The sequence below is a fragment of the Crinia signifera genome, chromosome 2 (genome assembly GCF_055691185.1).
Source record: "Crinia signifera chromosome 2, ASM5569118v1, whole genome shotgun sequence".
In the NCBI taxonomy this organism is placed as follows: domain Eukaryota; kingdom Metazoa; phylum Chordata; class Amphibia; order Anura; family Myobatrachidae; genus Crinia; species Crinia signifera.
Window position 1 is genome coordinate 104,712,127 of NC_139218.1, and position 25,615 is coordinate 104,737,741.

Genomic DNA, 25,615 nt, shown 5'->3' on the forward strand with positions numbered 1-25,615 from the left:
GTTAATCTTCGTGTCTCAGGCAGCCCCATGTGTTGTAGACACAGAGAGAAGAGCTTCCTGAGTGCCGAGGAGCTCTGCGCTGCAGCGCCACCTACAGGCAGCTCAGCAGTACATCCTTAGCTTTCTCCCAGCAGCTTGCACAGGAGTCAGACAGCTGGGGCTGCCTATGCCTAGTTACGCCACTGGGTTTTACTTCAAAGTGAGATCTTTATTGCAGTTTAAAACTAAAGCAGTCAGTATTTTCCCTGCACAGAAACAAAATAACTCACACAAATCTAATTCTCTCTGCACATTTTACATCTGCCCCACTGCAGTGCACATGGTTTTGTCCATCTAAGAAGGAATTTGCCAGTAGGAGTGAACCAGAATAAGGCCCTAAATCCTGCCTCTTCCTTATGGCAGCCGTGATTGTGATGGTTTTGTCTGCATACTGCCCATTTCACTAGAAAGTGGTTGTGATGCGGGAGGGGTTCCTAGTCTTTCAGGGTGTGCAGGGTACTACCTAAAAGTTCAGGAGTCACCTGCAACTTCAAAGAGAGTGGGCAATATGCTATGCATATACTGTACCCTTGGTTGGAAGTTACCCCCCCCCCCCACACACACACACACACCCAAATCACTATAGTATGTGTCAAAAATGATTGGTATCAACCCTCCTCTGCTGGAGTCATATTTGAGGGTGGCTTAATCACATATTATCGAATGTTTCATATATACATTTATGTGTGCTTATATGCATAAATACTAGTTATGCAATCCATGTTAGAGTTCCTATATATCCTGATGAATATGACAATTTTCCGCTTTTCCTAAATATGTATTTGTGATCACAGGGGAAGCTGATATATACCCAACAATATGGCAGGTTCAGCTTGCTTCTAAGGTATGCATGCAGTAGGGATTGCATTACAAAGTCTGGGTACTGAGAGTGGTGTAAACAAGGAACCGAAATTTCACACTGAAGAAGAGATAGGTGAAACGGCCGTCCCCTCCGGAGTCTCTGCTGTGCATGGTAGAGCTCTCTCCTACCACGGACCTTCTGTTCTAGTGCTTGTGGGGTGAATGAGATATCACTCACTCCCCATCAATGTTATAAAAACATATGAAGGGCAGAAGCATATTTTCCTGACACACTCAGCACACTCTGCTATTGCTATTTCTATCCCACCCAGGCACATTTCAGGATACACTTCTCCTTTGGAACCCACATTGAGGGGCTCCTGAAATTATGCCATACAACCAGAAGCTCACCTGTGGGAGACAAGACAGCAGATACCATGTCTTTTATACTTCTACCCTTCACACATTGTAATATCAAACACTTTATACACACATTATAGACAACCATGACACTTCATGGGGTGCCGGAGGAGAAGTAGCTATCACAGACATTGTTGGGTAATATTTGCACACACCCTCTCCCTGTCCTTAATATCAATTGTACTGTACCTGTCCCTATATACACTAAAGTGATGTATCTATGCTCATGAACTATTATCTGTGGAAAGCCATCTGTGGAAACCCATACATATTTGTCCTATGGTAATTTTTTAAACAGAATTCATACTTTTTCATAAGAGAAGATCAATCAGATCACTGTAATATTTACACAAATTTTTTGATCACCTTAGCTTTCCACCTGACCTTAAAGACAGAACAGATTGATTTCATAACAGAATGCATGAATTACATCCTACATCACAACTATGTGTGGTTCAATAACACCTTCTATCTCCAGAGAACAGAAACCGCCATCTGGAAGGGACAGAGCTGGGGCGCGAACCTGATCCTATGGCGGTGTTACATAGATGATCATTTTCATATGGAAAGGTACAGAGACCTTAATTAAAATGACAGAAATCTCACTTTTACTACGAATTTCATTAGAAACAGGGTAGAGTTTCTAGATTTAGACATTTTCATTCACGATCAGACAATACATACGAAAGCATTTAGAAAGAATGTGGATGTTAATAGCTATATTCTCAACACTAACGGACATCACAAACCATGGCTGACTAAGGGGCAGATTTACTAAGCTCGGTGAAGTGATAAAGTGTCTGGTTTTTATCACCGGCCAATCAGCTCCTAACTGTGAAGTTACAGGCTTGGTTTGAAAAATGACAGGTAGGAGCTGATTGGCCAGTGATAAAAACCAGACACTTTATCACTTCACCGAGCTTAGTAAATCTGCCCCTTAGTCAGCCATGGTTTGTGACGTCCGTTAGTGTTGAGAATATAGCTATTAACATCCACATTCTTTCTAAATGCTTTCGTATGTATTGTCTGATCGTGAATGAAAATGTCTAAATCTAGAAACTCTACCCTGTTTCTAATGAAATTCGTAGTAAAAGTGAGATTTCTGTCATTTTAATTAAGGTCTCTATACCCTTCCATATGAAAATGATCATCTATGTAACACCGCCATAGGATTAGGTTCGCGCCCCAGCTCTGTCCCTTCCAGATGGTGGTTTCTGTTCTCTGGAGATAGAAGGTGTTATTGAACAGGACCATTTCAACGCATCAGACGCAACTGTTCTAGAGTAGAAGATTACAAAACCCAGGGTACAGAATTAATGATGCAATTTAAAGAGAAACTTTATGATAGTGATAAAGAAGAACAGGCCTTCCAATATACACTTTTCATAGACAGAGAACAGTTACTGAAGATGAAGATTCATGAGGACAAAAACACAATAGGAATAGAAAAGCAACCATTATTCATCACACAATACAACAAATCATCCAATCAAATTAAGGAAATACTAACCAGACACTGGGATATCCTGTTACAGGATCATGACCTTAAAGAGGTAGTAGGGGCAAAACCAAAAGTGGTCTTTAGAAAGGCCCCAGACTTGAAGCAGCAGTTGGTAAGGAATCACTTCAAACCAGCAACACATATACAGACAACATTGACCAATGCAGATCAGGCCAGGGATTTTTCTACTGTGGGCAATGAGCAGCATGTAAAATCACCAAGAAAAACACAACAAAGAAATTAATGACATTAGACTAAAAAAAACAATAAAACAACATATAAAATCATTCTCTCATGGGAGACCAAGTGCGTAATATACATCTTAAAATGCCCTTGTGGATTAGAGTATGTAGGGAGAACCATTCACCCATTCAAAGTATGACTATTTTAACATATGAGAAATACATGTAGAGGATATGAAAACCACAGCGTCTCTCTACATTTACAAGGAAAAGCACCCAACTGATTTATTCTTTGGAGAGAAGGTAATTATATCCTTATAAATTTGGAGAGATGGTAATTATATCAATACACTGGATAGATGAGAACTGTACTGGATATTTACACTAAAACAATGACACCTAGAGGGTTAATCATAGATTTTCACAATATTCCGATTACACAGACGAATTAACAAATTTTTCTAACCTAAAGACAAGTCTGACATAAAGAACAGACTAGACAAATTGTACTTCTTCCTATAGTAATACCGTAGGATACTTAAATAATAACAGTCATTACAATGTAGCAGCTACTATAGTTCCACAATAATAGAATTGATTGATACAGTAATAACTCAATTTTTATCTGGATACAATGTGCATTAAGAGTAAACACCCACTATAAAGTTATTTCATTGATTTTTTTATTCCACAGATAAAATATATACATGTTATAATAATTAAAAATAGTAATCCTTTTTTACACATAGGAACCCAATCAAAATACCTAGATTTTATGGGCGCACCCTACAGGACATACCTCCATATGACTGACACTGTAGGTGGACCAATCACCAAGACTCATTCAAATGAATAGACTTTAAAAAAAACATCTGATTATTCTACAATATCCTTGAAAAGGGTCATTAAGAGCTGAAATGTGTTGGTCCACGCATACCACATACCAGGTGCAGGCACCGTAACGCAAACCCTGCAACCAAATTCTTGATTGCAGTACCCCTTGCCTGATGCACTAACAGGAACGAAGCCAGAAGTCTTGCGGGAATCTGACAACAACCCAGAAAGACACGGAAGCAAGGGCACAGCGTGCAGCGTCCAGCACTGACCAAGACTCCAGAGCGGCTTATTCCACTCATTACTTGCCACGTCCACGTCCCTAGGTGTGCGGACTTGCACCACATTGCCGCGGCCTCAGAGGATGCTCTCCGACCGCAGACCATTATACAATCAACGATCGAGAAGGTACTGTAACTTTGACATTAATCCTGGCCGTGACAGCGACAGGTCTGAAGTTAAATGGCTAGTCGGCTAGACAAATTACAATCACAGGTAGCCCAATATAAAAAAAAGGTTTAATTAAATTTAAAAAATAAAAACTGGCCAAAGTGGAATTACAGTAGATTATGAGCGACATAACTTCCGGTGTATAGGTGGCTGGCAGATCAACAAGGTAGAGAGCGTAAACATCCATTTTGTAGACATAATAAAAATCAATGGATATTTGAAACAGAATCGTCACAGGATAGTTCTAGTTCAGGATAAAGGCACTATAGGTGCACTCCCTTTAGGATTAGCCACCCGGGCAAACCATGCCAGCCAAAACATCACTACACCTGACATGGGCAGCAAAATCACAGGCAAGGCAAAAGCGGGCAAATCACCAAAACTTAACTTAATTTTTAATTTATCTGCATAAGAATTATTTAGAAGTGAAATCAGTCTCCTTTCTAAAGGATTATAATATTTGTATTCTGTACCATAAAATTCCTTTCAAGGCAGAATATAACAACAGATGCTTCATCTTAGGATCAAACTTAAATAATTCTTCCATGCCCACCCTGACAATGCTGACACTACCACCGTACCTATTCCACATCAATCAGTGCAATTCCGTCCTAATTCCACTTTTGAACCGGCATCATCAAATGCCAGTATAAAAAGTTTTATTTGGTTAATTGATGAGGATTCTAAAACGATTACAGCATCAAAAAAATCAACTTCATCTTCTGAATTTGACAGTCTTGGAGAGAGACGCTCTAAAAACTTTATCTCAAAATGATTCTAGAATTATCCTCTCAGCGGACAAAGGGGGAGGAATAGGGCTCCAGGATGTTAAAGATTATAAAATGGAAATAAAGCGTCAATTAACAGATATTAAGGTTTACAAGAGACTTTTCAAAAAGGGGATAAAGTATTCAACCCAGTGCGCACTAGCAGCTGAGGTGTGCAATCCCCTAGGGTGTATCTCAGGCACCCAGAAAGAGACAGGCAAATATCACAACAAAGTTGGGGTTACCCTCCACCAGCGCTAGATAACAATAAAATGCTACTTCCCTTTCTTTCTGTGTGTTTTAGATCCTCTCAAAGGCCGGTATCACTTACAGCTCCTTCCACTTATATGGTTCACATGTAAGAAGAGTATATGTATCTCAAAGTGTATACCGTTTTTAATTATCACACACAAAAAAATTTCACATACAGGGAAAATGACAATACATCAGAATAAACACTGTTACAATATACGATGATAAAAGCACACACATAAAAATCCAATCCATAAAGTGCCGAGTGCAAATGGAAAAAGTGCTACAGTGTAGTTACCAGATGGTATGTGAACTGTTGTTGTTACAGTTCAAAGTGCGCATGCATGAAATGTCCGAGTCGCCCGGGAAGAACCTGGATCTCAATGCTGCTGGCTGGGTCCTTTTTCAAGGCTTGATGTGTGTATGTTCAAGAGTCTATTATATAGTGTCCCAAAATTAGACAGCTGTGAGTATGACGTGGCCTCCCGGCACCTCACTTCCGGGTACCGTGAGTCACATGACCCGTCTCATCACCAGCGTGACGCGGTCTCCGGATCTCCCACTTCCGGGTACCGTACGTCACGTGGTTCCTCGCGTCTGTAGTTCCATGGTGATCTAGGCACTTGGTCTTTTGCTCCGGTCATGTGACCATGTTCCGGACCACATGATCGGAGTTTCTACCTTCTCATAGAGTCCGCATCTGACTTCCGCCCTTACATACTATGGGCATCATAGGTAGATCCCTTTTAAAAGAAAGAATGACAGATAAATATCTAAAAAGCATTTACCTTATAAAAACCAATCATAAAAACCACTTTAATTCAAAGTCTGCGTTTATCCCGCTGGGTTTTAAAGTGTTGTACTTGTAAATCATCTGCATTTCCAGTTTTGCGAGTTGCGCATCTATATCCCTTCTGCGGCAGTGTCCCTCCACATATTTTAATCCTAAGAATATTTTTATGTGACTGGGGGAACTGCCGTGATGTTCTTTAAAATGTTGGGAAAGTGAGTGTGTCTCAACTCCTTTCTTAATATTTCTAATGTGCTCACTTAGACGCACTTTTAGGGGCCGCGATGTTCTCCCGATATAAAATAAATTACAAGTACACCCAACGAGATAAACAACATTCTTAATGTTTCATGTTATGAATTCTCTTATGTTATGTTCAATACCATTACTGGATATTTTCTCAACTTTTCTTTCACCTTTTACATTAATGAAGCACTACATGTTCCACATCTGTGGAACCCTTTGGTCCTGATTTCTCTTCTCCCTGTGTTGGAAACATGCATGCTGGAGCTTTTTTAATCAGCTGAAGAGGTACCACCCATCCAGCAGACCTACCCATCTATCCCGAAAAATTGGCATAATTTTACACCAAATCCTAACCAACGCTGAGGCTGTGGGATTTAGCTTGGTCCCTTATTTGGATATCGAGGTGAGCCACATACAAGGGAACCTGAGCTCTTGAAAATACAGAGCACTGGGAAATAATCTTGGTCCAGCACAAACCATTGGATTACAAATTCCTCACGTAAAACAACTAGGAGGATCAAGGATGGTAATATTTCAAACCTTATCAGCTGCTATATGACTTTTTAATCTCTATATCACCACATTGGTGGATAAGACTGAGTCCACTCACCATTAGTCTTTTTTAAAAATGCAATAAATGTAAATTAATTTGTATATGTATGTATTAATTATATGTTATTTTTTATGATTCATCAGTAAATGAATAATTAATTATATACCGTCTTATATTATTGTTGTTTTTCATCAACCAGCGCCAGTACAAACCACATTCTTTTTCCTACTAAAATCAGGGGCTGACTACCCCTAGTACCGGCTGCTGTTAATTGCGCACCACACATAACCCTTCTTTTTCCATGCTAGAAGTAAGTTGGTTGCCTAAATTGGCAGCCCTTCTATAGATGAAGGAAGGTTTTTCGGGGAGATCCTTACCTATAATAGGATCTTTCCTAAGTAGGTTCCAATGCTTCCTAAATGAACTTTCTACTTTTTTGTGGTGACAATTATAGTCTGAGATGAAAGCAGATGACACCCAAATCTACCTCTCCTCTCCTGATCTGTCCCCCACTGTTTTCTCTCAAGTTTCCAACTGCCTCGCTGCCATCTCTACCTGGATGTCTGAGCGATTTCTGAAGCTGAATATGGACAAAACCGAACTTATTATCTTTCCCCCACCCAGAGCTATGCCCCCTACTAATATCTCTATCACTGTTAACAACACCATCATCTCCCCTGTTCCCCAACTTCGCTGCCTGGGTGTCACTCTTGACTCCTCCCTCTCCTTTGCACCCCACATCCAAGCCCTGGCCCATTCTTGCCGGTTCCAGTTACGCAACATTGCTCGCATCAGGCCCTTTCTCTCACAGAGTGCAACTAAGCTGATCATCCACTCATTAGTCATCTCACGGCTTGACTACTGTAATGCTCTTCTCACTGGCCTCGCTCAATCCCAACTAGCTCCTCTCCAATCTGTCCTCAATGCTGCAGCCAGGCTTATCTTCCTCTCCCGCCGCTCTAACTCTGCTACTCCCCTTCAACAAAATCTGCACTGGCTCCCATTCCCCTACAGAATCCTCTTCAAACACCTCCCGCCCTCTACGGTCAGCTGACGACTGTCGTCTATCCTCCACCCTGATCACTGCTTCCCATGCTAGAGTGCAGGACTTTGCCCGTGCTGCACCCCTTCAGTGGAACGCACTCCCTCGCTCCATTAGACTCTCCCCGACCTTGCAAAGCTTCAAACGGGCACTGAAAACTCACCTATTCATCAAAGCGTACCCTTCCACTGCATAAACCAGCTGGTTCTCCGACCCCTTGCCTGTTTACATCCTGCTATCTAACCACCACCCCCTCGCTTGCACCTCTTGTAATCTGTCTGTCTCCCCTTCCTACTAGATTGTAAGCTCCTCCGAGTAGGGCCCTCTTCCCTCCTGTTGTCAAAGCCCACTTCTCTTTACATTTCACTCACAGCTCTCCTTTACCCAACACTCAGTGACCATCTTCATACTCATCTCCATCATTGGCCTCAAGCCTCTAGTTGTATGTTGATTGGGTCCTCACTACTTACATTTAAGCTGTAATGTGTATTGAACTGTGGTGCTCTTTATTTGTACTGTATTTTTGTTATTTATTCAATGTTATGCCAAGTTTTGTCTCCCTGTATTGTTCCTTTGTACGGCGCTGCGAAACACTTGTGGCGCCTTATAAATAAAATTATAATAATAATAATAATAAAGCAAATTGCTTCATGTCCGACTGAATAGGTTGTTTTTTATCCTGGAGGAGGGCGGCTCGTGGTACTAAGTCCACCTTCTCCTTATCCTTTTGGATGGTAATTGGATTATAACCACTTTCTGTGAATTTGGTTACCATGTTGGAGGTTTGGAATTTATACGTCTCCTCATCTGTACAATTCCTCTTGATACGTTTGAATTGACCCTGTGGGATGCAATCTAGCCAATTCTTATGGTGGCAACTATCGACATGGATGAAGCTTTGAGAGTCGATCGGCTTCGTATATGTTTTTGTTTTTAGCCGACCCTCTTCTGCATAAATAGTTATATCCAAAAATTTCACCGACACATCGCTAACATCGAATGTAAACTCAATATTAAAATCATTAGTATTAAGGTATACACAAAAATCGTCTAAAAGCTGTCTACCCCCTTTCCCTAAAAACAGGACATCGTCTATGTAGCGGGTCCATGACACCAGGTTCGCCCCAAATGGATTGTTAGTCAATATCATATTATGCTCCCAACACCCCATAAAAATATTTGCTTAGCTTGGGGCGAACCTTGTGCCCATAGCGGTCCCGACCCGCTGTACATAGTAGTCTCCTTTAAACATGAAATAGTTGTTATTTAAAATAAATGATACTCCTTTGATTAAAAATTCCTGTAGGTTTCTGTCTAAAGTACTATTGTTTAACCCCTTCCTGACGCAGCATGTTTTTGCCTTCCTGACAGAGCCCTTTTTTTCAAATCTGACATGTATCACTTAAGTGGGGATAACTTTTTTTTGCTTTTACTTATCCCAGTGATTTTGAGATTGTTTTCTCGTGACACATTGTACTTCAAGTTAGTGGTAAATTTGGGTCGATACAGTCTGTGTTTTTTTGTGAAAAATACCAAAATGTCGTAAAAAAATGGAAAATTTAGCAATTTTCAAAATGTTAAATTTTCTGCTTGTGAGACAAATAATCATACCACTCAAAATAGTTAATAACTAACATAGACCATATGTAGAAAGATATAGAGAGGATGGTGGCGCCAAGAGTTGCAGCCGTGTGTATATTTGTGGGGCACTAGCTCCCCTTGGGTACACGTTCAAAAGACAAAGATAAATATACACTTCGGCGCTACTCAGCAAAATTATTAGCAGTATGCCTTGACTTGCTGGATTCTATTCCTCCTGGTTTTCCTAGTTTATGCAACGTCTTAAGGGCACCTACTGACCTTAGAGAAGGTCCCTATGTGCCCGTAGAGGTTTCTTTTATCCTTGCCAGAAAACCACTGGTACTCTCAGCGAACAGCAGGAGGTAAATGGATTACTGACCTTGTACACAGGCCCTATGTTCACGTAAAGGTATCTTTATCCTATTGTTCTCTCAACAAAAAATCGCATCAACTTCACTCAGCATGTATTCTTTAGGAAACACACTCACCTCAAATTGAGGCCCTATGTTCATGGAAAGGTATCTTTAGTATGTCCACGTCCAGTAATCCCTTTGCAATAAGGCTCAGATATCGCCGTAGCAAACAGAAGATAGTTTATTCCAGGACGTATACAAGTAAAAACATACAGAGAAATCCAATTAAAATACACACAGTCTCAGGTGAGCCCAAAAGCAACTCACTCCCTGTATCCGGATACTGGGAGGAGGTCTACCAGATGAAAAAATTGGTAAAGGGTCTCACCTATGCTGTTTTAATTTTTTTGTACTATTTTAATTGGATTTCTCTGTATGTTTTTACTTGTATACGTCCTGGAATAAACTATCTTCTGTTTGCTACGGCGATATCTGAGCCTTATTGCAAAGGGATTACTGGACGTGGACATACTAAAGATACCTTTCCATGAACATAGGGCCTCAATTTGAGGTGAGTGTGTTTCCTAAAGAATACATGCTGAGTGAAGTTGATGCGATTTTTTGTTGAGAGAACAATAGGATAAAGATACCTTTACATGAACATAGGGCCTGTGTACAAGGTCAGTAATCCATTTACCTCCTGCTGTTCGCTGAGAGTACCAGTGGTTTTCTGGCAAGGATAAAAGAAACCTCTACGGGCACATAGGGACCTTCTCTAAGGTCAGTAGGTGCCCTTAAGACGTTGCATAAACTAGGAAAACCAGGAGGAATAGAATCCAGCAAGTCAAGGCATACTGCTAATAATTTTGCTGAGTAGCGCCGAAGTGTATATTTATCTTTGTCTTTTGAACATAGACCATATGTCTACTTTATGTTTCCATCATTATTTCAGCCTCCTTTTAATTTTTTTGGACACTAGGAGGCTTAAAATATGAATAGCAAATTCTCAAATTTTCAAGAAAATTTCAAACACTGATTTTTTTAGGGACCAGTTCAGTTCTGATGTGACTTTGAGGGACTTGTATGTGAGACACCCCCATAAATGATGCCATTTCAAAAACTGCACCCCTCACAGTATTCAAAACAGCATTTTGGAAGTTTGTTAATCCTTTAGGTGTTTCACAGGAATTAAAACAAAGTGTAGGTGAAATTTCAAAATTTCATTTTTTTTGCAGATTTGCAATTTTAATACATTTTTCTAAGGAACACAGTAGATTTTACTAGAGAAATGTGACTAAAAATTGATTCCCCCAATTCTTTTGTTTTCATAAATATCCTATATGTGGCCCTAGTGTGCACGTTGACCAAACCACAGGCTTCATAATAGAAGGAGCACCTACTTGATTTTGGAGCCTCCTTTTTATGAGATTATTTTTTAGGCACCATGTAGGTTTCTAGGCACCATAAGATGCTAAAAGTTAGGAACCCCCCCACAAGTGACCCCATTTTGCAAACTACACCCCTCAGGGAATTCTTCTAGGGGTATAGTGTACATTTCAAACCCCCAGGGGTTTCACCAATTTTGATACAACTGGGCAGTGAAAATGAAAAATTAATTTTTTTACACAAAAATGCAGTTCTGGCTCCAAATTTTTCATTTTCACAAGGAATGAAGGAGACAAAGCACCCCAAAATCTGTGCCCCAATTTCTCCCGAGTACGGCAATGCCTCACATGTGACCAAAAAATACCATTTGGGTGCATGGCAGGACTCAGAAGGGAAGGAGTGATTTTTGGATTTTGCAGCTCAGATTCTGGTGGAATGTTGGTGGGTGCTATGTCGCATTAGCAAGACCCCCGAAGCACCAATACAGTGGAACCCCCCCACAAGTGACCCCATTTTGCAAACTACACCCCTCAGGGAATTCATCTAGGGGTATAGTGTACATTTCAAACCCCCAGGGGTTTCACCAATTTTGATACAACTGGGCTGTGCAAATGAAAAATTACATTTTTTACACAAAAATGCAGTTCTAGCTCAAAATTTTTCATTTTCACAAGGAATAAAGGAGACAAAGCACCCCAAAATCTGTGCCCCAATTTCTCCCGAGTACGGCAATGCCTCACATGTGACCAAAAAATACCATTTGGGTGCATGGCAGGACTCAGAAGGGAAGGAGTGATTTTTGGATTTTGCAGCTCAGATTCTGGTGGAATGTTGGTGGGTGCTATGTCGCATTAGCAAGACCCCCGAAGCACCAATACAGTGGAACCCCCCCACAAGTGACCCCATTTTGCAAACTACACCCCTCAGGGAATTCATCTAGGGGTATAGTGTACATTTCAAACCCCCAGGGGTTTCACCAATTTTGATACAACTGGGCTGTGCAAATGAAAAATTACATTTTTTACACAAAAATGCAGTTCTAGCTCAAAATTTTTCATTTTCACAAGGAATGAAGGAGACAAAGCACCCCAAAATCTGTGCCCCAATTTCTCCCGAGTACGGCAATGCCTCACATGTGACCAAAAAATACCATTTGGGTGCATGGCAGGACTCAGAAGGGAAGGAGTGATTTTTGGATTTTGCAGCTCAGATTCTGGTGGAATGTTGGTGGGTGCTATGTCGCATTAGCAAGACCCCCGAAGCACCAATACAGTGGAACCCCCCACAAGTGACCCCATTTTGCAAACTACACCCCTCAGGGAATTCATCTAGGGGTATAGTGTACATTTCAAACCCCCAGGGGTTTCACCTGGGCTGTGCAAATGAAAAATTACATTTTTTACACAAAAATGCAGTTCTAGCTCAAAATTTTTCATTTTCACAAGGAATGAAGGAGACAAAGCACCCCAAAATCTGTGCCCCAATTTCTCCCGAGTACGGCAATGCCTCACATGTGACCAAAAATACCATTTGGGTGCATGGCAGGACTCAGAAGGGAAGGAGTGATTTTTGGATTTTGCAGCTCAGATTCTGGTGGAATGTTGGTGGGTGCTATGTCGCATTAGCAAGACCCCCGAAGCACCAATACAGTGGAACCCCCCCACAAGTGACCCCATTTTGCAAACTACACCCCTCAGGGAATTCATCTAGGGGTATAGTGTACATTTCAAACCCCCAGGGGTTTCACCAATTTTGATACAACTGGGCTGTGCAAATGAAAAATTACATTTTTTACACAAAAATGCAGTTCTAGCTCAAAATTTTTCATTTTCACAAGGAATGAAGGAGACAAAGCACCCCAAAATCTGTGCCCCAATTTCTCCCGAGTACGGCAATGCCTCACATGTGACCAAAAAATACCATTTGGGTGCATGGCAGGACTCAGAAGGGAAGGAGTGATTTTTGGATTTTGCAGCTCAGATTCTGGTGGAATGTTGGTGGGTGCTATGTCGCATTAGCAAGACCCCCGAAGCACCAATACAGTGGAACCCCCCCACAAGTGACCCCATTTTGCAAACTACACCCCTCAGGGAATTCATCTAGGGGTTTAGTGTACATTTCAAACCCCCAGGGGTTTCACCAATTTTGATACAACTGGGCTGTGCAAATGAAAAATTACATTTTTTACACAAAAATGCAGTTCTGGCTCAAAATTTTTCATTTTCACAAGGAATGAAGGAGACAAAGCACCCCAAAATCTGTGGCCCAATTTCTCCCGAGTACGACAATGCCTCATGTGTGACCAAAAAATGGCAGGACTCAGAAGGGAAGGAGTGATATTTGGATTTTGCAGCACAGATTCTGGTGGAATGTTGGTGGGTGCTATGTCGCATTAGCAAGACCCCCGAAGCACCAATACAGTGGAACCCCCCCACAAGTGACCCCATTTTGCAAACTACACCCCTCAGGGAATTCATCTAGGGGTTTAGTGTACATTTCAAACCCCCAGGGGTTTCACCAATTTTGATACAACTGGGCTGTGCAAATGAAAAATTACATTTTTTACACAAAAATGCAGTTCTGGCTCAAAATGTTTCATTTTCACAAGGAATGAAGGAGACAAAGCACCCCAAAATCTGTGGCCCAATTTCTCCCGAGTACGACAATGCCTCATGTGTGACCAAAAAATGGCAGGACTCAGAAGGGAAGGAGTGATATTTGGATTTTGCAGCACAGATTCTGGTGGAATGTTGGTGGGTGCTATGTCGCATTAGCAAGACCCCCGAAGCACCAATATAGTGGAACTCCCCCACAAGTGACCCCATTTTGCAAACTACACCCCTCAGGGAATTCATCTAGGGGTATAGTGTACATTTCAAACCCCCAGGGGTTTCACCAATTTTGATACAACTGGGCTGTGCAAATGAAAAATTACATTTTTGACACAAAAATGCAGTTCTGGCTCAAAATTTTTCATTTTCACAAGGAATGAAGAAGACAAAGCACCCCAAAATCTGTGCCCCAATTTCTCCCGAGTATGGCAATGCCTCATATGTGACCAAAAAATACCAGTTGGGTGCATGGCAGGACTCAGAAGGGAAGGAGTGATTTTTGGATTTTGCAGCTCAGATTCTGGTGGAATGAATGGTGGGTGCTATGTGGCATTAGCAAGACCCCCGAAGCACGGTGAAATGATGAACCTAATAATCCATAGATGTGTGGTATATTTTAAAACACTCCTTTATACATAGGCCGGGTTTGTCGGGGCAAGTTTCACAGTGGAAAATAGTATCCTTTCTTATTCCCTTTTTATAGCAAACTTTGCACCTTTTTTGTGTCCTGCCCTTTCTTGCAGTGGAGGGGATTTCGTTAGGAAAATGCTGCCCTGGTACAATACGGGGGCCAGTACTAGAAGTACTGGGGCCCTCTGCCTGCTGGTTCCCAAATATTAGGCCCTTTATGACTTCCTCTTGAAAGTGCATAAATGTCCCCCTCTGGCTGGTAGAACGGAATAGCACGTAAGCGTTATACAGTGCCATCTGGATGATATACACGGCCAGCTTCTTGTACCAGATTTTTGTTTTCCGCAGGGGACTGTACGGCTTCAGTACCTGATCTGAAAGATCCACTCCGCCCATGTACTTATTGTAATCTAGGATACAATTAGGTTTTGAGGTGTGGGTACTGGTACCTCGTACAGGGATGGAGGTGGTACTGTCTCCATGAATTGTTGTCAGTATAAGGACATCCCTCTTGTCCTTATATTTGACCAACAACATATTTTCGGTGGATTGTGCCCTGCTTTCACCCCTTCTCAGTACTTGGGCAATGTGCGTTTTTGGGAGGCCTCTTTGGTACCGCAAGCTGCTGTACCTCTTGAACCAAGGGCCTTAAACAGGGGGATGCTAGTGTAAAAGTTATCCACATAGAGGTGATAACCTTTATCCAGGAAGGGGTGCACTAAATCCCAGACAATTTTTCCACTAACACCTACGAGGGAGGGGGGGCATTCTGGCGGTTCAATTCTTGAATCCTTCCCTTCATATACCCTAAACCTGTGGGTGTACCCTGAGGTGCTTTCACACAGTTTATACATTTTTATGCCATACCTTGCCCTCTTACTGGGAAGGTACTGGCGGAATTTAACCCTTCCTTTAAAATGTATAAGGGACTCGTCGATACAAATAAATTTTTCAGGGATGTACATCTCTGCAAATTTGGCACTGAAATGATCAATGACCGGCCTGACTTTGAATAGCCGGTCAAAGGTGGGATCATCTCTGGGTGGGCACTGTGCATTATCGGTGTCATGTAAAAATTTAAGGATTGTCTCAAAACGAGTCAGAGTCATGGCCATACGGTAAAATGGGGTGCTGTACAGAACATCTGTACTCCAATATTGCCTAATTTCTGGCTTTTTTACTATGCCCATATGTAACACCAGACCCCAAAACGTCATCATCTCTACTGCATCTACAGGGGTCCACCTAGCAAATGATGACGTGGGGTTTTGAGCAATAAACTGCTGGGCATATAAATTACTTTGGTCCACCAATAAATTTATAAAATCATCAGAGAAAAATAATTTGAAAAAGTCAATTTCTCTGAGACCTGTTGAATCAAATTGGATTCCTGGGATGGCCAAAAACTCAGGAACCTGGGGCTCAAAACTGTCTGGTGGTGGGGTCCATACGGGATCAATCATTTGGGGGGGGGGTCTCAGCTGCTCTACGGGGGCGTCTTTGAGGGGGTCCCTCATCACTAGAGGAGGAAGAGGAGCTTAAGACGAATCCTTCAAATTCCCCGCTTGCATCACTGGCTGTGTCAGAGTCAGAGGCAAGCATGGCATATGCCTCCTCCGCTGAATACATTCTTCTGGATGACTGGGATGACATTTGGGATGACATTTGGGATGCCATTTTTATTTTTGTGTTTCTGTAAGTGTAATGTTTCAACACGTGTATAGTGTAGGGGGGGTACAAACTTTATTTCAACACGGGGGGTATGTAGTGTGTAGTGTGTATGTAGTGCAGAAAAAAAAATTCTTTATACAGGAATTTGATCCCAATAAAAAAATAAAAATTGAAGGGGTTAAAAAAAAAAAAAGGTCCTGCGCCAAAAATTGAGCACAGATGTTGGTCAGTAACGTCCGTCACTGAACAGCGCTCAAAGGCAACAGGACACCCACAAAAGCAACGTGGGTGTAAAAACAATTTAAAAAAAAAATAAACCACAGCACTCTCCAAAAAAAAAACAATTTAAAAAAACTGCAGAAAAAAAATTATATCAACCCTGTGCCAAAAATGCTGTTCAGTGATGTACTTCACTGATCAGCGGCCACAGGACACCCACAAAAGCAACGTGGGTGTAATAAACCACAGCACTCTCCAAAAAAAAAAAAAAATTAAAAAAACTGCAGAAAAAAAATGATATCAACCCTGTGCCAAAAATGCTGTTCAGTGATGTACGTCACTGATCAGCGGCCACAGGACACCCACAAAAGCAACGTGGGTGTAAAAACAAAACCCCACTGCACTCTCCACTGTGGGTGCAACCTGACAGGGTATATATAAAAAAAAAAACCTGGACCCCCAAAAAGTTGATCAGTTAATTAATTTAAACTGATCAGCACAAAAGGGGGGGCAGCAGGGGGGGCAGCAGTCAGTTGCACAGGCAGCACAACCTTTGGTGCAACTGACAGGTATATATATAAAAAAAAAAAAAGTTACTGATCAGCACAGATATACTGATCAGCACAAAAGGGGTGCAGCAGACACAAAATATAGCACTCTCTATCACTCTCTATCACTCTCTGTCACTCTCTGTCACTCTCTGTCACTATCTGTCACTATCTCTCACGATCTGTGACTCTATGACACTGCAGCAGCAGCACACAGGAAGTCACAAGATCCAGGAAGCATCCAGCTGCTGGCAGCACGCTACCAGCGGTGATCAGGTAAGTATCAGGCAAGGATCAGGTATGTATATCACGACAGATTGGTCGGTGACCGCTCTGCACGCAATTCCAGACCGGAATGGCGTCTGCAGCGCAGTCACCGTTAGTTTAAATGACGCGCCTTGGCTGTGATTGGTCCGTCGGTCCGACGGACCAATCACAGCCTTGGGGGCAGGTGGGGTGAGGTGGGGTGAGGTGTGGTGACCGGTGACCCCCTCATGCCCCCTCACACCCGACGGTGATTGACACCTGTGTTACCGAGCGTCTGATTCGCCGGTAACACAGGAAAACGCTGCGACTGGCTGTTCACATTGAACAGCCAATCACATCGATCGCCGACGGGGGGGGAGGCATCGCCGCCCCCCCTGGGCATGCAGGGACATGTCTGCTGTCAGGGACAGCAGACATGTTTAAACTGTCACCGCGTCTATAGACGCGGGGACAGTTTAAAGTCATGACGTATATATATGTCATGTGTCGGGAAGTACATCCCGGCCATGACGTATATATACGTCAAATGTCGGGAAGGGGTTAAAGTGCTTGTTATGGCTTCTACACCCTGTTCATGGTTAATAATCGTATAGAGTGATTTTACATCAGCTGTTATAAGATGATAGCCTTCTTCCCACTCCAAATTGGGCAGTTTTTGTAGTAAGTCCTTTGTATCCCGTAGGTGTGAAGGATTTTTTAGCACTAAGGGTTGGAGGTAATAATCGATGAACTCCGATAAATTGGAGGTCACCGACTCAATACCCGCTACGATCGGGTGCCCTGGTGGTACTAAGGGATTTTTATGTACCTTTGACAATACATATATGACCGGGATTACCGGTTGTGGGATCCATAGAAATTTGGACTCCTTTTCCGTTATAGTTCCATTTTGATGGTACACATCGAGTAGGCTCCTCAGATTATCCATTATTTTCTTTGTGGGATCTGACCTTAATTTTTGATAAGTCTCCTTATCATCCAACTGTCTGAGAATTTCAGTTTCATACCACAAGGTATCCATAATTACGATACCCCCGCCTTTGTCGGCGGGTTTTATCGTAATTTCTTTATTTTACAAGAGACTGTCTAAGGATCCTTCGATACAATTTATGACATTATTGAAAAATCCTTTAGACCAGGCTTTACAATCCAACTTCATTACCCAAGACATTTACAGTATTTTACTTCCTCAATTTCCACTGGTTCCCCTCTTCTACACTATTCCCAAAATTCACAAGGACTCCCAAAAACCGCCTGGTCATCCAATTATAGCAGCCCGTGGATCGCTGTTAGAACCAACAGCTATATAATTGGACTCGATTGTACAACCGCTCATACAGAAGGAACTTCGTTTTCTGTTGGATCTAGGAACTTTTCTTTCTAGATTATTAAAATGACTTGCCTTATCTGATAATTGTTGGCTTATTGGCATTGACGTAGTAAGCCTTTACACGTCAATACCTCATGATTTTGGCTTATGTGCTCTACGTGATTTTCTAATTAAAAAGAATAATCTTTCTTCACTGCCAATCGATACAATTTTATGCCTTATGGAATTTATACTATCTAACAACTTTTTCTTGTATGACCCCTAGTTCTTCCTACAGACCCAAGGCTGTGCCATGGGGTCTAGTGCAACCCATAGCTACGCGAATAGCGCCATGTTTATGGTGGAAGAACAATTATTCTACAGTAAACCACAGATCAAAGAACATCTGGTATCGTTTTATCGATACATAGATGATCTGTTAATAACAAAAAAGTTAGATCAGTCTAGATTCCTTTGGGTTAACAAGTATAATATATGATCGCAGAATGTTAAATACACTTGAAAGCTTGGGATTGGATTCTAAGATAGTTGAATGGATAAGATCTTGGTTGCAAGACAGAAAACAGAGAGTTGTAGTAAACAGAGTTACAGTCAAAGGAGGGAAAGATTACAAGTGGAGTACCCCATGGATCTGTACTTGGACCAGTGCTTTTTAATATCTTTATTGGTGATAATGCAAATGGAATTGAGGGTAAAATGTGCCTTTTTGCAGATGACACAAAGATATGCAACAGGGTAGACACACCAGGAGGGGTAAAACAAATGATTGATGATCTATGTTTCTATATTTCTATCTAGGTAGATTAGAGGAATGGTGAAGAGCATGGCAACTACAGTTTAATGCCAAAAAATGCAAAATCATGCACCTGGGTCTCAAAAATCCAAAGACTAAATATAGTATAAATGGCACTACAATGGAAACTACTAAGGAAGAGAGGGATCTAGATGTCACTATTTCAGGGGACTTAAAGGCAGGTAGGCAATGTAACAAAGCAATGAGGAAGGCAAGTCAGATGCTTGGTTGCATAGGGGAGGTATCAGCAGTAGAAATAAATAAGTAATAATGCCACTGTATAGGTCATTGGTACGACCTCACCTAGAGTATTGTGTTCAGTTCTGGAGGCCATATCTCCAGAAGGATATAAATACATTAGAGGCTGTACAAAGAAGGGCAACAAAAATGGTGCATGGCCTACATCACAAAACGTACCAGGAAAGACTAAAATATCTTAATATGTATAATTTAGAGCAGAGAAGGGAAAGGGGGGACAGAATAGATAGAAACTATAAAATATATCAAGGGTTTTAACAAGGTACAGGTGGGAGACATTCTTCACAGGAAGAGGAGCAACAGAACACGAGGACATGCACTGAAACTAGAGGGAGGAAGATTCAGGGAAAATTTGAAGAAGAATTACTTCACAGAAAGAGTAGTAGATAAGTGGAATAGCCTCCCATCAGAGGTGGTAGAGGCAAATACAGTAGTACAATTTAAACATGCTTGGGATAGGCATATTGATATCCTTACAAAAAATAAGGATCAAATATGGTTCGAGGTAACATGTTTAAAAAAGGGGCAGACTAAAAAACAGGTCAACCTTCCGACCTGTCGACATAACCTGCGTCGACCTAACGTGGTGTCGACCTAAAACCATGTTGACCTTGTCCCATGTCGACCTTCACCCATATCGAACTAGACACCTGTCGACCTTGCCACCTGCCACGTGTCTACCTAATGACTGTCGACCTAAGTGGTGTCGACAATACGACCGTATTCCTCAGGGAATGCTACTGGGATTGGTGGACGTGGAAATGTACCAAATGGAATGTCAAGTTCATTATAGAAGCATCCGCATCCGTATAGAAGCATCCGTTCATTATAGAAGCATCTATAAAAAAGAATTCGACTCACCCTAATTTTGTACATATTATAAGTGGGGTATTCAATGCCGCAGCGAGCGGCCGGCGAGGGGGTTAAACAGCGAGGATTGCTGAAAACCAGCGATCCTCGCTGTTTAACCCCCGCGCCGGCCGCTCGCTCTATTCAACGTACTGGGGAAATCCTCGCCGTCACAGGACGACGAGAATTCCCCAAAACAGCGAGACCCGTGGCTGCTGCAGAAAACTCGCAGTTTTTAACCGGGGGTCTCGCTGATTCTGGAGCCGCATCCGCCAATTCCCCCTCGCTCAAAAAACGGAGCGAGGGGGAACTGGCGGATGCGGAGGGTGTGTTGAATGCTGTCAGGGTGAGTGGTGACAGCGAGCAGGAAGCCCTGCTCGCTGTCACCACTCGCAAACAGCATTGAATACCTGCCACACTAATACTGTATATAGATTTGCACAGACTTTTGTGCAATTCAGAAGGTAAATTATGCCAGTGTTTAATGGATGATTGAACATGTATATATTTGTGTGAAAGAGGCGAAGTAGGAAGTGTTATAACCGCATGTAAAATGCAGGAATAATACATTCATACCTTATTGATATTCTACACAATACCACACTGTTACATTAACCCTGCACATTTGTGTTTATTCCCTTATTAGACTAGATATTTCTAGTTTATAACAAGCCCTCCCATTTAGCACCTACAGTATGGGGCATTACTAATTTAATTGGGCAGCTTCCATTTTATGTTTTATTTTAGAGCGGCAGGTAGTGTCACAAGAAGGATCTAGGGTTGACTCCTGGTAATCTGGCTCTCAATTTAGGTAATCTGGCTTCTCAATATTTGTATATGCTATTATCATGTATCCTTATGGGCCCCACATACAGCGCGATATTCAGGCATTTTCTGAACGATTTTAACAAATCACTGAGAAAATGCCTAGAAACGCATGTAAATCACTGTGTGTATAGCCCACACAGTGATTTACATGTGCGCCGCCGCCTTTCTGAATCTGCCCAAGATTCAGAACGGACCCGCCAGATAATGCAGTACAGTCACTCATAAAAGCTCAGGCTCATCTCCCGCATGTGTGGCTGCGGGCAGATGAGCAGGGCCGAGCGACTGCGGACACCACAGACCCGTCGCCACCACCTAACCCCACCTCACCTCTCCTCCCGGCGGCAGTGCGGCGGCAGCGGGAGATGTAAAAAAATGTAAAGTTCAAAATGGCGCCCCCGGCCATTATATAATGGCCGTGGCCAGCTCGAGACAGGGTAGGGGCAGTCGGCAGAGGAGAAGAGCTCCTGAAGTCCTGGGAGGCATGGCCAATGCAAAAGAGCTTAAAAGGCCCCTGGTGAAGAACACAGATGAAGAGGCTGAAGCCCTGGGAGGCGGCAGCCATGCAAAAGAGCTTAGGGGGCCGCCGCCCCCAGGTGAAGACACCGCAGAAGCCCTGAGGGGGCTGGGCCCCCCTGGGTGAAGAAAGAAGAACCAGTTTAATAAAATATTTTAAAACCAGTGTTTGTGTGTTTTATTTTAATATTTCCTTTACAGGGCGCTATAGATACCGGCGGGCCTTTAATGCCCCACAAGCTGGTACCTGTGGTTCTCCCAAGTACCAGTATGTGGGGCAGGCTTGCTGGGACCTGTAGTCCCACTGTAAAGGACAATATTACTGTTGAAACAAGCTATCAACCCTGCACCCACAGCCCAGGGGTGCAGGGGATAGCCCCGGGCTTCAGCCTAGGCCTGGGGTGCCCTGAAGGGGGGGGGGGCTTTATTTGGGGGGTCCCCATCTCCCCAAAAACTCCCAGCCTGGGCTGACTAGTTAGGGTGGGTAATGCTTTGGCCACGGGACCCCATCAAGCGTGACCCTTGGCTATGGCATTACACCCCCTGCTAGTGGAGCTTGGTGCTGGTCCCCAAATTATGGGGGGACCCCTATTAACTTTGTCCCCCGTATTTTGGAAACCAGGGCCAACTGAGGAGCCTGGTGCTGGCCCCCAAAATACGGGGGACCCCCACCCGCCTTGTCCTCCATATTTTGGAAGCGAGGACCACTCAAAGAGCCCGAGGATGGTCATGCTTGTGCACACCATTTTATTTTATTTTTTTATGCCACTAGCCACCAATGTTTATTTGGTTGGGGGAGGGGTACACACTATGCCACCAATGTTTATTTGTTTGGGGTGAGGGGGGGGGGGGGCACTATGCCACCAATGTTTATTTATTAAGGACATCTATTTATACGTTTATTTAGGAAATTACTCTCTATACCATATAACATTATTTTTGTGATGAAGTGCAGTTTTTGACATCACTTTCTGTGACAGTTGTGACAGATTTGAAATCTCCCATGCTGAATCTCCCATTATGAATCTCTGGAACAAATCTCTGCATATGTAGGGCCCTTTAGAGTGAACAATTCTATGGCCTAAAGTGTGTACAGGGGCCTACATACGCAGAGATTTGTGCCAGAGATTCATAACGGGAGATTCAGCACGAGAGATTTCCCTAAAACTGAATTTTTCAGATAATGAGCCACACACACACAGATTTGTGCCAGAGATTCATAATGGCAGATTCAGCATGAGAGATTTCAAATCTCTCACAGAAACTTCAGGGGAATAAAAAAAGAATTCAAAATGTAAATAAGGGGATGAACTAAAGCCTGAGGGAGTGTCACTATATACAGGGCCGAAACTAGGTGTTTCGGCGCCCCGGGCGGCAGTCATTTGGTCGACTTGCCGGACGCTGATTTGGTTGCCAATCAGCGTCCGGCAAGTGTTTTCAAAATCATCAGCGCTTCCCGATTCCAGGCAAATAGCGCTAGGAGACGGAGTGACGAGTGAGTGAAAGCTGCCGCTACACCAGTCCCTGGACCCCTGCTGCCAACATACCTGTGTGCAGCCAGCGGGGGAAGGCAGCGTCCAGGGGTCCAGGGACTGGTGTAGCGGCAGCCTTCACTCACTCTGTCTCCTAGCGCTATCTGTCTGTGCCTGGCGGCGGGAAGTGCTGATGACTTTGAAAAGACTTGCCGGACACTGATTGGCTGAATTCAGCCAATCAGCGTCCGGCGAGTCTTTTCAAAATCTGCTGCCCGGCAGCGCTAGGAGCCGGAGTTAACACACCACTCCCCGGACCCCCGCTGCCCGTCCCCAGACCCGCTGCCAGGAGACCCAGGACCGCACACTAGCGCCCCCCCCCCCCCCCCCCCCCTCCAGCGCCCTGGTGCCCCTGGAATACAGCAGGTTTTGTTAAGACCCCAGAGTGCCAGCCCGTTAGATTGTATGTCTCCTGCGGCCAGTATATATATATATATATATATATATATATATACATACATATATATATATACACATATATATATATATATATATACATATATACATACATATATATATATATATATATACATATATATATATATATATACATACACACATATCTCTTATATATTTGGCTACATCTGTCACTCAGTGTGTCTGAAGCTGTAATGCTGGGTGGAGCCTCTGACTCGCATGACAGAGAACCAGCCCAGTGAGCCCACAGTCATAGGAGGGACACAATGCTCTGCTCCTGCACTTTCCTTTTAATGTATGATTGCCATCACCTGTGTTGAAGCACCTTTCCTATCAATTAACCTGTTCAACACCGATGGAGGTAATCATACATTAGGAAGAAAGTCCAACGGCAGAGCATTGTGTCCCTCCTGGCATAGGTCATCTTGGGAGGTATGCACAGTGCCAGACACCCTCTGCCTCCCCATGTTACCCAGCAAAGACACAGCTACTCACCAGACACACCAGGTGAGCGCCCCACATACCTCCCAACATGACCCTCTCCAGGAGGGACAGAATGCTCTGTTTGTTGACTTCCATCTTAATTTAAGATTGTCATCACCTTGTCATCACCTGTTTTAAACAGGGTAATTGATAAGAAAGGTGTTTAAGCACAGGTGATGGTAATCCATAAATTAAGAAGAAAGTCCAGAAACAGAGCAATGTGTCCCTCCTGGAGAGGGTCATGTTGGGTATGCACCTCCCCCCCCATTCACGGCATCCCTACGATTAAATGGCACATGCAAAACACTGACATGGCTATGGTCGACAATGAAAAAGGTTGACAAGATTTATTTTTCACTTTTTCAATGTTTTCATATTCATTCTCATGTGTCGACATGGACACCAATGAAGTGCCACACTTATGTCAACATTTACATGTGTTGACCTTTCTGTGTTGATTTTTTCTTGTGGCGATTCGCGGCACCCCCCGCAACCCCCCTCCCGCGATTTGCAGCACACCCCCCGCAATTCGCGGCACCCCCGGTGACTCCCGCGATTCGCGGCCCCACCCCGTGACACACCCCCCCTCCTGCGTTTCGCGGCACCCCGCGACCCCCCCTCCCGCGATTCGCGCCAACCCCCTGGGCCCCCCCTCGCGAGGTTCACGGTGCCCCCCACGACCCCCCCAACCGCGATTCCCCACCCCTGACCCCCCCTCCTGTCATTGCGCCAACCACCCGCCCCCGCGACCCACCCTCCCGCGATTCACTGCAACACCCCGCGCCCCCCCCTCCCACGATTCGCGGCACCCACACCCCCCCTCCCGCAATTCACGGCATCCCCACGATTAAATGGCACATGCAAAACACTGACATGGCTATGGTCGACAATGAAAAAGGTTGACAAGATTTATTTTTCACTTTTTCAATGTTTTCATATTCATTCTCATGTGTCGACATGGACACCAATGAAATGCCACACATGTCAACAATTACATGTGTTGACCTTTCTTGTGGCGATTCGCGGCACCCCCCGCAACCAATGTTCCCTCTAATTTTACGAAGGCTTTGTGCAGAAAAAGATATTGGCTGTGCAACTTTGGAAGGAAATGTACATTTTTGTGCGTCACATAACGTATACAGGCCTAGGTTTCGAGTTCTGTTGAGTTAATAAAGCAATTTGAATGTTTACAGACTTCACACACCACACATATAGACTATAGCAGTGATTTTCAACCTTATTAAACTCGTGGCACACTAAAACAAGATTTTAACCTTTGTGCGCTCAGTTGTAATGTCTGTGCGCGGGCTCGGCGAGTTGTGTGCGCGCGCACACGCGCACAGCTTAGAGGGAACACTGCCCGCAACCCCCCTCCCGCGATTTGCAGCACACCCCCCGCAATTCGCGGCACCCCCGGTGACTCCCGCGATTCGCGGCCCCACCTTGTGACACCCCCCCTTCTGCGATT

General features: G+C 43.4%; 1 long non-coding RNA gene across 1 annotated transcript in view; it reads right to left on the reverse strand.

The window, feature by feature from the left end:
• Positions 1-5,093: 5,093 nt before the first annotated feature.
• The window catches only part of LOC146058806 (uncharacterized), a 153,172-nt gene continuing 132,650 nt past the window's right edge, over positions 5,094-25,615 (reverse strand). The window contains exon 4 of the long non-coding RNA XR_014469968.1: positions 5,094-5,989. This is a non-coding gene — a long non-coding RNA (uncharacterized LOC146058806). The remainder of the gene's footprint in view (positions 5,990-25,615) is intronic.